This window comes from Sciurus vulgaris (genome assembly GCF_902686455.1).
Source record: "Sciurus vulgaris genome assembly, chromosome: X".
Classification (NCBI taxonomy): Eukaryota; Metazoa; Chordata; class Mammalia; order Rodentia; family Sciuridae; genus Sciurus; species Sciurus vulgaris.
In genome coordinates this window covers 93,152,228-93,162,777 of record NC_136471.1, presented here as the reverse complement: position 1 = coordinate 93,162,777, position 10,550 = coordinate 93,152,228, and the positions used below count along the sequence as shown (strand labels likewise).

The window sequence follows — 10,550 nt, the reverse complement described above, 5'->3', positions numbered from 1 at the left end:
ACTTTATGTATGTAATATGTAGTGGCATGTGTAATTCACAATGAGACAGTCATCCTGTTCCCAGTGATTCACACCTGGAAAATCCAGGCACAGAGCATGACTAGACATGCCCATAAAGGCCAGATCACTCTCAAAGCTCAAATAAGGTGTGCTGAAACTAACAGGCCAGACATCCATACTTTTCGCTGTTTTGCATTTCAAGAAAGAACAGAGAGCTTGGAAAGTGAGATTCACAATATTGGACCCTTTGTGGAAGGCAGATATTTTGCCCAGTATGAAGAGCTGTGAAGCTGCAGTTGCCCCTATCTTTCTGCCACCTCAGTGAGGTCCAATCTTCAGAAACAGCTGTTACCTGGGAAAGGGGAGGCAAAACACTTGACTCAAAACCTTGGGCCACTCACAGCTGGGCACAGGTTTCTCCTCAGAGTTCCCCTGTGGGAAGACACCAGAAAAAGTTGCACTAGAGACTTCCGATTTTAAGAGGTAGAGATAAAAAGAGTCATGAGAAATGTTTCATTTACTATAAATGAAAACATATTTGTAGGTGGGAGACAACACATCCTGAATGACAGCTGACATTCTCACTAGCCAAGCTGTGTGGTACAGATTTGAGAACAATTCCTGAAATAATGTATTCACTTGATAAATACTTGCTGTTTCAAGGAATATGTTTATTCTTCCCACCAGTCTATGAGACCCTTGAAGTGACAGTCATATTTCACTGGTCTTTGTAAATCCCTCTTCCAACTCACTAAATTCTGTTAAGAACCACAGAATTTTAGACTAATTATACTTGTGTAAGGAACACTAACATCCAATGTGGACATAGTACAGAAATACTATTGTTTTAAGTACCGTGTATTTTGTTTTTATGAACCAGGTACCACGCAGACTTTTCTAATCAGCTGTGAGGTTTTGAGGACAGAGACGTCTGACTCATTATTTTTGGCAGTGCACAGTAACTACCATATTACAGTTCATATAATGATTTACTGCATCATTCTCTTGATATCAGTCATTCACATGTCTCTCAGGGTTTTTGCTTTAGCTGTGTACAATCTGTACTTTTATTTACTTAACCTGTTTTGTATTTTGAAAAAATTACAATTTGAGATGAAACGTAACTCTATGATTAAGAACTGAGAACACAAAATAATGTTCTGAAATTTTTGTAATTTTTATTGGTACATTATAATTATCCATAATAATGTGACTCATTGTAGTATTCATACATGCACTATGCATAATTGGTCTGTTTCATTCCCCTGTGCCTCCTTCTTTTCTTTCCATCCTCCCTCCCTCGATCCCCATCCCCTGGTCTACTGGTCTCTCCTCCATTTTCATGAGCTCCTTTTCCATTTTTCTCTCTAGATTCTGCATAAGAGAGAAAACATGACCCATATCTTTCTGAGTTTGACCATTCTCACTTGGCATAATGTTCTCCAGTTCCATCCATTTTCCTGCAAATTACATAATTTTGTTGTTCTTCATGCCTCAATCATGTATAACTATACATGATGTATTCCATCATGTATAACTACCACATTTTTATCCATTAATTTGTTGGTGAGCACCTAGGCTGGTTCCATAACTTGGCTATTATGAATTGCACTGCTATAAACATGGGTAGGTATGCATCACTGTAGTAGGCTGACTTTAATTCTTTTAGATACTGAGGAGTGGGATAGCTGGATCATATAGTGGTTCCATTCCTAGTCTTTCGAGGAAGCTCTCTACTAATTTCCATGGTAGTTGTACTAATTTACATTCCCACCAACAATGTATTAGTGTTCCTTTCCCCCCACATCCTCACCAGCATTTATGGTTATTGGTACTCATGATGATTTTAAATGAAATTAAGATTAAGTATAATAATAGTAAACTAGTGATGTATAATATACTGTTATGTATCTTTTATTTTTCAATTCTCATAATAGTGTTTCCAAAAATATTTTATTTATTATGACAGATGAGATCAAGATCCAGAGATGTTAGGTTATCACAGAACAGTGTTACAAAGCTAGTGTAAAGGACAATCAAGGCTCTAAACCAAGTTATTGATTTTTTGTATGCTTCAGCCCACATGAAGTGCAATATAGGAAGTCCCCAATTGTATTTTCCCAAGTGACTCCCCTTGGTTCCTTCCTCCCTCTTCTCAGTGATCAAGCTCTCCCTCATTCTCAGTCCATCTCTTCTTCCTAGTTTCAGCAGCTCCTCTTCCTATAAGCCACTCCCAGATTCTGTGGACCACATTGTGTATACATCTAACACCAAAGTCTGCTAGAACAAAGGAAAAAAGGGATGTTTTTAATCATTCTGAGAACATAAAACAATTGTTATGTACATCTTACTGATGACTATTATGGAGTGAGCATCCTGAGGAGGGCTCTTTGTCTTCTGATTTCTAGGAGTAAGAATGCAGATAGGGGCCTGAGGGAGAGATAGAAATTGTCTTCCCTTTGCAAAGGTCTGGGGGAGAAGATGGAACCCAGAGGATGTAGAGGCTTTTGTGCAGGAAGGGAGGAAGGAAAGAAAGGAAGAAACTAAGAATGAGCTGTTGATATGCAGGAAATATAGAAAACAAGGGAAGGCACTGGGCCAAGCTCATGGTGGGATCCGAGTAAATGTCCTTGGGATTTAACTAGAGTGAGATGTGGTAAATTGTAGGAATCCATATAATGAGAAAATTGCTTTCTAAATTAAAGTTGTTACCAGGGACTTAGCCTTTGGGTTCACAAAATCTTACCTCTGTGTTTAGAAGTGTAGTAGCTAAACCAAGAAAACTTGAGACAAGCGGGATCTAAGGTAAGATCTGGCCAGAAACAATGGATCTAAGATTGGTAACTGTGGCCAAGAGGTGAAACATGCAATAAGACAAAGAAAGGGAACTTTAATGTTCACTGGTACCCTCTCTCCTTTGTATCAGGTAATTTTTGTTTATTGGTCAATGAAATCTTCAGAGAAAATCTGCAAGGCAGATGTTGCCTCTCCTTGACACATGAGGAAATTGGTTCAGAATGATTGTAAAGGAATTAGCAGTCCACCAAAATGGTATGATGATTATTTTAAACTGAAAACATCTGAACAGACAGCAGCCACAGCCTTCTAAACTTAAGCAGAACCTCCTGAAGAAAATACATTTATCTCGACTCCAGGGGATTTCCTCTTTGAATGAAGATTGACCCTTAGCACTGGGAAGTGCAAATTCAGCTGCCATAACCCACCCCAAGGGGAAATTTCCAGCCAGGAAAGAAAGAAACCATTGCATTAGCATCAAAAAGCCCTATAGAACCTTCCTTCCTTTCCTTTTGAAGCCTTAACACCAAACCCCCAAGCACACATGTTGTTAAACAGTGTAGAAAACCTTTCTTTCATTCAGTAAGTCACTATTTAGGCTCTCAAGTGCATGAGGGTAAAAACAAAAACATTGTCTTTTCTCCTGTTAATCTATCTGCTGACAGTTAATTTGCATGCCCCAACCATTTGAACATTTGAAACTAGTTTGATTCAGGAAATGTTTTTCCTCCCCAAAACAGAATGTCTTGCTCAGGTTCACATTGAAAATTCATTTCACCTCTGATCATTTGTGCCCCCATACACAAAGTTTATGGGCAACCTGAATTCTACAGTAGAAATGGTATTTAATGAAGGCCCCTCTATCCCAATGCCAGAAAACTGTGTCATTTCCTGAAACAGACCCTGCAGCAACCATAGAACTGGGCCAGTACATGTCCAGGGGCCTTAGATCTCACATAATTATGGTTCAGGCCACAGCTTCCCAACCTATTGGAGCTGAAGCAAACTATGTGAGATGATTGCCATGGAAAGAACTTTTGTCCCTACAATTATTCTTCATTCAGAAGTCAGGGTAGAGTGACAATTAAGACCAGTAAACAGTCACTTTTCAGAAGTATCTTCTGTCATAGAACCTTTTGGGCAGTCACTGTTTCTGGGAAAAGGCTGACTTTGGTCAGGACCAGGGATCAGAGAACCTAGGGCAGCCTTTGGATTCTGTGAGATCACACTGACAAAGGACAAGTCACTTAACATCCCTGATCCTCAGTTCTATAAAATGTGGATGAATATCTTTTCTACTGCCAGGGATCTTGTGGAGGACAGGAGATGGTATTAGACAATTGTCTGCCATAGTTTGTTAAACCTGTAATACCAGCTGTTTCTGTTTCTGGAACTTTGTTTTGTTCTGTTTTGTTTTGTGGTGCTGGGGATGGAACCCAGTATCTCATACATACTAGTCAAGTGCCCTACCACTGGTTTACACCCCAGTCTTGGAATGGTTTCTAAAGTTCTAATAACTGTATGTGATTTTGTACAGATAAAACACACATGTGCATGCACAAATAATGAGGTGTTTTAGTTTTGTTTCTTTAGTTGGGGTTTTATTGGTTTTTGTTCTGGGTAACATATTCTATTTCTTGAAATCTAAAAACTACAAAATAAAAAAGTTCTCATCAGGGAAAAATATTCCCTATGTGCCACTGTAGTATATGAGAAAAATAAGACACCATCATTGCTTATATTCACCACCAATTTAATCAATACCACACTGTCTTAAAATAATTTTTACTATTACATTTAAGTAGGTTCTCCTTTAAGACTAAACCTTGTATAATCTGCAACATATATAAATAAAGAAATTTCCCAAATGTTTGTTCTTTTTGCTCTTTCTTGTTCCTTATTATTAAGGAGATAAATTTCTATTTTAAAAACATAGAAAATAATGGAAAAATATTTTTTTCACACTGAAAATGCTTTAATGGTGGTGTCTGTACAGCATGTGACATTAGACAGAGGACAGCAAGTGCACAGTGAGATAAGGCCTGCAGAACAGCTGAATGAATAAAGAGTTCACACTGCTCCCACGCTTCAAATACAGACAACTCTAGGCTACCTCCTCCTCAGCCTCCTCCTCAAACTCACCCTCCTCCTCCGCTGTGGCGTCCTGGTACTGCTGGTACTCAGACACCAGGTCGTTCATGTTGCTCTCAGCTTCAGTGAACTCCACTTTGTCCGTGCCCTCACCTGTATACCAGTGCAGGAAAGCCTTGCTCCGGAACATGGTAGTGAACTGCTCTGAGATGCGCTTGAACAGCTCCTGGATGGCTGTGCTGCTGCCGATGAAGGTGGTGGACATTTTTAGCCCCCAGGGTGGAATGTCACAGACAGCTGTTTTCCACTCGACAAAGTAGCTGCTGTTCTTGTTCTGGACATTAAGCATCTGTTCATCCACCTCCTTCATGGACATGTGGCCCTGAACACAGCAGCCACCATTAGGTAGTGGCCATGGCAGGAGTCACCAACAGCCATCATGTTCTTGGCATCAAACATATGCTGGGTGAGCTCAGGTCCATCAGGGCCGGGTACTGCTGGCTGACTCTGCTGGTCATGGGGGCGAAGCCGGGCATGAAAAAGTGCAGGTGGGGGAAGGGCACCATGTTCACAGCACCACGTTCTTAAGGTCAGCATTGAATTGGCCCGGGAAACACAGGCAGGTAGTGACCCTACTCATGGTGGCAGACACCATGGTGGTTAAGGTCACCAAAGGTAGGTGTGGTCAGCTTTAGGGTTCTGAAACAAATGTCATAGAGGGCTTTATTATCAATGCAATAGGTTTCATCTGTGTTTTCTACAAACCGATGACCTGAGGGTGGCATTGTAGGGCTCAACCACTATGTCCAACACTTTGGGGGAGGGCACCACACTGAACGTGTTCATGATCCTGTCTGGGTTCTCTTCCCGGATCTTGCTAATGAGGAGGATACCCATCCTAGACCAAGACTCCCTACCAGGGAGTGGGTCAGCTGGAAACCCTACAGTCTGTCTCAGCTCTCTGCCTCCTTCCTCACAAGTCGACTAGCACGAGTCGACTAGCTCCGCACCTTCTGTGTAGTGCCGCTTTACCCAGTTGTTCCCTTCGTTTCTGACCCCAAATGAAGTTGTCCTGCCTGAAGATCTGCCAAAAGAGGCCAGAGCCCACAGAGTCCATGGTGCCGGGCTCCAGGTCCACAAGCACAGCGTGGGGCACATACTTGCCACCGGTGGCCTTGTTGTAGTACACGTGGATGGGCTCCAACTGCAGATCGCTGTCCCCGTGGTACGTGCCGGTAGGATTGATGCCATGCTCATCGCTGATCACGTCCCAGAACTTGTCGCCAATCTGGTTGCTGCACTACCGGGCCTGCATGTGCATGATCTCCTTCCTTGCGGCTGAGGCGGCGGCGGGGAAGTAAGACTAACTGAAGAGCGGAAGAGTAACAGGGAGAGTACTCAGAAAAATATTTTATATAAGGAAGAAAATCTTCCCTATTTCCACTGTCAGATATGAGCAATGTTAACGATTTAATGTAGTTCCTCCTGGTTTTTCTTTCTCTTTTGTGGTGAGGGATAATGTACACAAAGAGAAAAACGTGCAAGACACTGAATTAATGCAAAGCAAACACAAACTTATCTACCCAGGTCACAATAGAACAGTCTCCAATTCTTAGATAGTGGTTTTTGTTTTCAGTTATTACTCTTACAATGAATGCTGAAATAAATATTTCATTATACATATTTTAATAAAATGTATCAAAACATTTGCCATCAAACTATCTAATGGAATTCAGTTTATGTGTAAACAAACATGTATATTTATATATACATCCTAGTTATTCTACTTGAACATAGACACATTTGAGATGCTTAACATTTATAAGATAATTTGCTTAATAAATGCTTATGCATATATTTAAATAGAATGTATTTCTAAATCCTAAAGTGATTTCATAAGACTTACAGAAAAATAAAAAATATTTTTTAAATGGTTTCCTGATTTTTGTTATTTTAAGCAACTTGTAGTATACACCATTGAAATTAGAAGTGAGACCACAGAGTTACATTTCTAGAATTTTGGATAACTGTGGTACTCAGACCAATTCTTCCTTATTTAAAGCAAACCAAAATGTTATGGTAAATAACACTGCAGTCTAGACTTTTGTCTATATCATACATTGTTTTGATTGATTTTCTCTTCATATATTGTTCAAATAGGAAAATAACAATTGATTTTTGATTTGTTCTAATTCAAAGCCATCAGACAGCCCTGGAATTATTCTAATGTTTCATGAAAAATGGCACTTCATGTACAACCATAGAAATGAAAAGTTATACCCCACTTGTGTAAAATGAATCAAAATACAGTCTGTAGAGATAAAAAATAAAAAAAATAAAAAATGGTACTTGCTTATGTGTACTGGAAAAACTAGAATTGGAACTTAACTTGGAGAGAGGTGTTTTGGTAAGTGTTTAAAAAAAACATTAAGGGTGCTATGGTGTGAGCCTGTCATCCTCACTACATGGGAGGTTGAGGCTGGAGGATTGTTCAAACCTGAAAATTGTGGATCAACCTAGGAAACATAGTGAGATCTTACCTCTTTTTAGAAACTTACCCTGCCCATTTGGGCTGAGGGTGTAGCTTATGGGTAGATGATGTGCTCAGCGTGCAGGAGCCCCTGAATTCCATCCCCAGCACCAACCACAAATGAACAAAATCAATAAGAATGGAAGGGAGGAGCCTGGGAACACAAGCTTGCTATGTTTTGTAGTTTGCCAATACTGATTTCCATGGTATAAATGCTTCACCATAACACATGATGAACTCTCAAGAGTCAGTGTGAGCCAGTTCCAGCATATCACTGTAGTGGGTGTTATAGCCTGAATATTTGTGCCCCCTGCCAAATTCCTATGTTGAAATTCTAACTCCCAAGCTGATGGTATTAGAAGGTGGGGATATTGGGAGGTGATTAGGTCAGGAGGACAAAGATTTCATGAATAGAATGAAGGACCTTATAAAAGAGGTTCCAGAAAGAACCTCATCCCTTCCACTGTGTGAGGGCACAATGTGGAGGCACCATCTTTGAACTAGAAATTGGGCCCTGACCAGATACTGAATCTGCTAGCACCTTGATAATAGGCTTCCCAGTATCCAATACAATAAGGAATATTTTTTTCTTATTTAAAAGTGTTTTAGTGCAAATTTTTGTCTGGGACCAAAAGATACAACAAGAATGATTTTAAAGAAGGAAAAGTTTATTTGGTGCCTCATGGTTTTAGATTTCTCATTCCATAGGTGGCTGATTCCGTTGCTTTGGCCCAAGTTGAGGCAGAACATCAAGGTAGAAGGATGTGGCAGAGGAAATTAGCTAAGGACATGGCAATCAAGAAGCAGAGTGAGCTCTCTGTTCCCTAGGAACCAAATATATACCCCAAAGGATGCCCCAAGAGACCCACCTCCTTCAGCCACACCCTACCTGTCTATAGTTACCACCCAGAAAATCTAGTCAAGTGGATTAATGCACTGATTATTTTAAGGTGCTCATAACCCAATCACTTCACTTATAAATTTTCTTGCGTTGTGTCACTCATGAAATTCTTGGAGACACCTCATATCTAAGCCATAACAAAAAAACTACCTAGTTTATGGTATTTTGTTATAGCATTCCAAATGGACTATGACATAGCATAAGTCTTTAACCACTGAGCATTATAATATTCTCACTGTAAAAAGGGAACCAGAATAACTGCATTTACGCATACAAAAACATATTAAAAAGATAGTGCACCATGATCAAGTGGGTTTCATCCCAGGGATGCAAGGTTGGTTCAACATCAGGAAATCAATAAACGTAATTCACCATATTAATAGACTTAAAGTCAAGAATCACATGATTATTTCAATAGATGCAGAAAAAGCATTTGATAAAATACAGCACCCCTTCATGCTCAAAACACTAGAAAAAATAGGGATAGTGGGAACATTCCTTAATATTGTAAAGGCCATTTATGCTAAGCCCATGGCTAATATCATTCTAAATGGTGAAAAACTGAAAGCATTCCCCCTAAAAACTGGAACAAGGCAGGGATGCCCTCTTTCACCACTTCTATTCAACATCGTTCTTGAGACTCTGGCCAGAGCAATTAGACAAACCAAAGAAATTAAAGGGATACGAATTGGAAAAGAAGAACTCAAACTATCCCTGTTCGCTGATGACATGATTATATATTTAGAGGAACCTGGAAATTCCACCAGAAAACTCTTAGAACTCATAAGTGATTTCAGTAAAGTAGCAGGTTACAAGATCAATGCCCATAAATCCAACGCATTTTTATACATAAGTGATGAATCTTCAGAAAGAGAAATTAGGAAAACTACCCCATTCACAATAGCCTCGAAAAAAATAAAATACTTGGGAATCAATCTCACAAAAGAGGTGAAAGACCTCTACAATGAGAACTATACAACACTAAAGAAAGAAATTAAAGAACACCTTAGAAGATGGAAAGATCTTCCATGTTCTTGGATAGGAAGAATTAATATTGTCAAAATGGCCATACTACCTAAAGTGCTATACAAATTCAATGCAATTCCAATTAAAATCCCAATGACGTACCTTACAGAAATAGAGCAAGCAATTATGAAATTCATCTGGAAGAATAAGAAACCCAGAATAGCTAAAGCAATCCTTAGCAGGAAGAGTGAAACAGGGGGTATTGCAATACCAGATCTTCAACTCTACTACAAAGCAATAGTAACAAAAACGGCATGGTATTGGTACCAAAATAGGAAGGTAGATCAATGGTACAGAATAGAGGACACGGACACAAACCCAAATAAATACAATTTTCTCATACTAGACAAAGGTGCCAAAAATATGCAATGGAGAAAAGATAGCCTCTTCAACAAATGGTGCTGGGAGAATTGGAAATCCATATGCAACAGAATGAAACTAAACCCATATCTCTCACCATGCACGAAACTAAACTCAAAATGGATTAAGGACCTCGGAATCAGACCAGAGACCCTGCAGATTATAGAAGAAAAAGTAGGTCCAAATCTTCACCTTGTTGGTCTAGGACCAGACTTCCTTAACAGGACTCCCATAGCACAAGAAATAAAAGCTAGAATCAACCACTGGGATAGATTCAAACTAAAAAGCTTTCTCTCAGCAAAGGAAACTACCAGCAATGCGAAGAAAGAGCCTACAGAGTGGGAGAATATCTTTGCCAATCATACTTCAGATAGAGCACTAATCTCCAGAATCTATAAAGAACTCAAAAAACTCTACTCCAAGAATTCAAATAGTCCAGTCAACAAATGGACTAAGGAAATGAATAGACACTTCACAGAAGAAGATCTACAAGCAATCAACAAACATATGGAAAAATGTTCAACATCTCTAGTAATAAGAGAAATTCAAATCAAAACCACCCTAAGATTCCATCTCACCCCAATTAGAATGGCGATTATCAAGAATACGAGCAACAACAGGTGTTGGCGAGGATGTGGGGAGAAAGGTACACTCATACACTGCTGGTGGGGCTGCAAATTAGTGCAGCCACTCTGGAAAGCAGTGTGGAGATTCCTTAGAAAACTTGGAATGGAACCACCATTTGACCCAGCTATCCCACTCCTTGGCCTATACCCAAAGGACTTAAAATCTGCATACTACAGAAATACAGCCACATCAATGTTCATAGCTGCTCAATTCACAATA

At 39.6% G+C, this 10,550-nt stretch overlaps 1 pseudogene across 1 annotated transcript; it reads right to left on the bottom strand.

Moving 5' to 3' along the window:
• Positions 1–4,755: 4,755 nt before the first annotated feature.
• On the bottom strand, positions 4,756–5,784 carry LOC306650898 (tubulin beta-4B chain-like; annotated as a pseudogene). Its single transcript has one exon. The product of its transcript is annotated as a tubulin beta-4B chain-like (transcript).
• Between the last annotated feature and the right edge of the window lie 4,766 nt (positions 5,785–10,550).